The sequence below is a fragment of the Morone saxatilis genome, unplaced genomic scaffold (genome assembly GCF_004916995.1).
Source record: "Morone saxatilis isolate NCDOM2014 unplaced genomic scaffold, NCSU_SB_2.0 Contig3, whole genome shotgun sequence".
In the NCBI taxonomy this organism is placed as follows: domain Eukaryota; kingdom Metazoa; phylum Chordata; class Actinopteri; family Moronidae; genus Morone; species Morone saxatilis.
The window spans coordinates 368,002-373,170 of NW_023339873.1; positions in this window are offsets into that span (position 1 = coordinate 368,002).

Below are 5,169 nucleotides of genomic sequence, written 5' to 3' on the forward strand. Positions count from 1 at the left end.
ATATATATATATACACACACACAATATATATATATATATATATATATATATATATATATATACATATATATATACATACACATACACATATATATACATATATACATACATACATATACATAAACCTACACACCTACACATCCAACCACACAGAAGAAACTAAATACATATCTAAAGAGAAACCAAGAAACATTCTTAACATTCATTATTCTCTTCCATATGTTTATATCACTATTACCCGCACAAGGATTTTTTATTATTATAAACCAACCTTACCAACATACACCTTTTTGTCGTCCTACCTTCCCCTTCTACCTAGAATTACCCTCTCCCCAGGCCTCATTCAAACCCTTTGGGTATAAACAATCCAACCTACTAATCCATTTACGTTCCGCCCGCCGACGATCCTGCATTGACCAACCTGCTCTACTTTCCAACCCCATCACCCCTAAACTCCCAAATCCATGTTCCTCAAAATGTTGTACCAAGTGTGTAGTCCTTTTCCTACCCCTACGAATGTTATGCCGGTGTGCATACAACCTTGTCCGAAGTGCATTACCCGTTTCTCCCACATACTGCTTGCCACACTTTCGACAATATAGTGCATATACCACATTCATCGAGGACATAGTGATACCCCGCTGTGTCAGGTACCTCGTTCGATTTTGGTAATTTCTTATCGTCCCTGCCCCTGCCGTCCTGGGGGCTTGTGGTCTCATTGGTGGGAGTTTAGCCCTCACCAACAAATCCCGAAGATTAGGATTCTTTTTATAAGCCGAAATCACCCTGCACCTTTCTTCCAATCTCGTACCCGACATCACCTTCTTAAAGTTATTTTTTAATACCCAATTTGCTCGTACCCCATACTCCGAATAAACAGAAACTAGGGGTATTAGAGATTCGTTTGTCCCAGCTCTCGAAACCCGACCTACCTGGGTTTCACTTTCCATCACCTCTTTTCTAATCCCACGTAAAAAGGATCTGGAATAACCTCTTTTCCGCAACGCCTGAAAAAGTGTCACCCTAGCTTCCTCAAAATCCTGCTCTCTGGTACAAATTCTCCGAAAACGCAACAACTGCGATCGTATAATACCACGAAATGTGTGTTTCGGATGAAAACTTTTCTTATGGAGAAGTGCATGGGAATCTGTAGGTTTGAAATATACTTTGATATCCAATTTACCCCTTTCTGAGAAACCTGGTCCTTTAAACGTAACCGTATCCAAAAAACTCATCTCCTGTTCATGAATTACCGCCTTGAGCTTAATAGAAGGATGATGGCCATTCAATGTACTCACAAATTGGTCAAACTCCTCCTTAGTCCCTAACCATACCCCCCAGATATCATCCAGGTATCGCAAGTATACTTCCGGTTTCTTCGTACACTTGCGCAATGCCGCCTCCTCCCATTCTGCCATGTAAATATTAGCATATGCCGGTGAAAATCGTTTTCCCATTGCTGTACCCTTTATTTGAAGGAACCAATGTCCGTCGAACTCAAAATCATTACATGTCAAATTAATCGACAAAAGTTCCAGGATGTACTTGTCTGGTCGTCCTGGATCCGGAAATCTCCGCAAGGCTTTCTCAATAGCCTTCATCCCCATTTCTGTATCTATATTTGTGTATAGACTTTCCACGTCCATTGAAAAGAGAAAACAATCCTGTGGCAGTGTCAAATCCTTGACCTTAGAAACGAAGTCATTCGTATCCTTCACATAACTAGTGTGATTATCCGCCAGCGGGGTCAAATAGTAATTGACAAACTCCGCTGCTCCATAGGACTCACTACCACAATCCGAAACTATAGGACGCCCCGGAGGGATCCTATGTGGTACTGTCCATGTTTCTGGTGACTTATGGATTTTCGGTAATAAGTAGAACAATCTCGGTCGGGGGGGCGCCACTTCCCCTCTAAGATATAAGGCCTGAGATTTGGTCAAATATTTCTCTTCTACCAATCTATCCAAAATCAACCCTACCCTCTCTGCCGTTTGTGGGTATTTCGGATGTTTCAAAACCTTGTAATATGAGGTATCCCTCAGTTGCCTAAAAGCCTCCTGTACATAGTCTCGCCTATCCATGATAACCACCGCTGCTCCCTTATCCGCTGGTTTAATGACCACCGTTTTAATTGATCTTAGCTCTTTGAGAGCCTCCATCTCCCTCAAACTAAGGTTTGGTCTATTAGGAATTTTTTGAAGACCTGCCAAGTCCTCCTTATCCCTAATAATCAACTCCAATAATTCACTTGGCAATGATACATCACGTGGTTCCCACTCAGATTTAAGATAAAATGGCCTCCTCCTCCCGTCTCCTGGATTTGCATCCCCCCGATAAGATGCCCATTTTAATCTTTTATGATATTGTTGAACATGCCCAAAAAGTGACTGACGCACATCTTTAAAGGCTGTGGACGTGGGTATAAATGAGAGCCCTTTCTGTAAGACCTGTAATTGCATAGGAGAAAATTCAAAGGAAGATGCCAAATTGATTATTGCTTCTCCCGCCTTCATGCTATCCGACGAACTTCCCAAATTTTCTGGGGTCCTATATCCCCTTGTAGGTCTTACCCCAAGGCTTTACGCCAATGTTCCCACATTGCCACTCCTGTTTCCGGGGTCCAATGAATCTCATCCCCTATTACCTTAAATTCCTCCCCTGGCAAAAGAGGAATAAACTGCTCCGTCCTTCTGATCAGGCTGTTTAGAATTCTCAAATTTTCCTTAATCCTAGGACGTAACTTGGCCGAGTAATTTATCAAGGGGATGAAAATCCTTGCGAAAGGAAAGGTAGAATGAGCTACCCCCAAGAGACGGCCCACCCTATCCTTCAGGATGTTGTAATTGCCCGTTTCTCTGTCATTGAGTCCAAACCCCAGAATGACCGCCCCCACATTCGACCCTGTAGGTGTTTTGTTCCTCAATATATTTGTTGCATTTGACATGGTTGCCCCCGGAAAACACTCCACCTGGAATCTATCATCTCTAATCAAAGGAAGCCTGGACATGTTAGAGGCACCCAACATGAGGGTCCCTCTACGAGGATTCAATGACCAATTCTTATTCTTATCCCCCCCATGCTCATGCCTCTCAAACATTGGGGGATCCTCCATAAACTTAGCCAATTCTCTTAATTCTCTCTCTGGGTCCGAAGGACCCGCAAGTTCCCTCGGGAACTCACTCTGTGTTACTGAAATGGGCTGTGGCAGCCCCTCCCATGGAGAATCCATCTGAGGTATCGACCCCTGTATCTCTCCCCTTTGTCCTGCTGTCCTAATCCTAGGCTGCCGTTGTTCCTTCGGTTTATACGTTACTTCCCTTAGGTTGGTATCCTCTTCCCATGTACCAATCCCCTTTTTCAGAATCTGTTCCTCCTTTTCCCCTTTTCCTTTTCCTACCACCCCCCTATCTTTTATCATCTTACCAACGCTTGATGTTACCTTCCTTGGACCCAGGCTAAAATCAGCCACTCGACGTGTCCCCCTTCCCTTCCTTATACCTCCCCCTTGTGTCCCCACCTTCTGTCCCAAATCCTGTTGAACCTTTCCCTTAATGACCCGAGAGTCCACCGGTAAACCCATTACTGGTTGTATCCCTTTTGGATCTCCTATCTTGGTTCCCACCCCCTGTTCTCTACCTGGAACCCAAGGTTCCTCCTCTAATCCTCTTTTCCCATCCTCACCCAACTGTTTCCCTTTTTCCTCCCTCTTCTCCTCATCCTCCCTCCTCTCCTCATCCCCCCTACCTACTTTCTCCCCTCTCCCACCCTTCTCCAACCCACTTTCCATCTGAACCGTCCCCATCCGTACTGTTGGAGGAACCCGCTGCCTCCTACCCCTGCCTCTTCTCCTAATCCCTAATTGAGATCCCCCTTCCGAATCTTCTTGTTCCAAGATAACCTCAGGCTGAACCCCCTCTCCCATCTTCCCAGAAACCTGTGTCAAGGAATTTAATTCCAATACTTCCTCCCTCCGACTACCCACTGTAGAGTCCCCAACTACCTCTACATTTCCTACCTCCACCTCTCTGGGTTTTTTACTCGCTGGAGCTAATCCCCTTAAGGGACTACCTGGACGGGTTTGTCCTCTGGATATCCTTTCTACCTCCTGACCCCCTGAACCCACTCGTCCTGGACGTATGTTCAAAGGAGTTGGTGACATCTCCACAAACCCAACCCCACGCAAATCCTCCAATACTCCTCCAATAGTTCCTGAATGGAGAAATCTGCACTTTTGCTTTGCCCATTTCAAAGCTATCGTCCATGCTACCTGACCCTCCTCCTTAGGCAATGTTGTCACCGTAGTCAAGAATTTTTTCATATTCTCCTCATAGTGTCTCTCCAATATTTGTAAGGTCGTATCTGCCCAACCCTGATTATTCATAGTCAGTTCCACCTTTGTATCTTTTGTGGACATGGCCGGGCAAATCGCTGCTCCTAACCACCCCACAATCTGCTTCAAAAAGGCAGGACCTGGTTGCCCTGACCCAGTATGTTGGAGCCTCCTCATACTATGCTTCAACCTGATCAGACGGGACATAGCATGCACCAGTTCCTGAAAAGGAGACCTGGAGGACCCGCCTTCCTGTTCCATCCCACTCCTTATGGGATAACCCTCAATTTCTGACCAATTCTATTAATTCCCTAACTTACTTAATAATTTCTAACCCTATGTATCTGTCTTCTGTCTTTCCTCACTGAAACACAGAGAAAAACCAGAATCAATACCAATCTCGCCCAAAAAAAATTTTTTTAATTTGTTATATATACTACATTGTATTTTTTAATAGAAACCACCAGACCTCCCTTCCCTTTTTTTTAAAAAAACTTTACCTCTAATCATATATATACATACATATATATATATATATACATACATATACATACATACACACAAACAAACACACATACATACACCTACACAACTACACATACATACACATACACACATACACATACACACCTACATACACACCCACATACATATATAGACACATACACACCTATATACACATATCTACAAACATAAAAAAAACTACCCATACACACAATTACACTCCCACACATCCACACCAGAGAGAATGTATAATTATAGGGACAGATCGTGGCCGATGAAAACCTCACCACAACCACGACCCGCCTTGCACGGCAGCCCTATACTCCCCAATC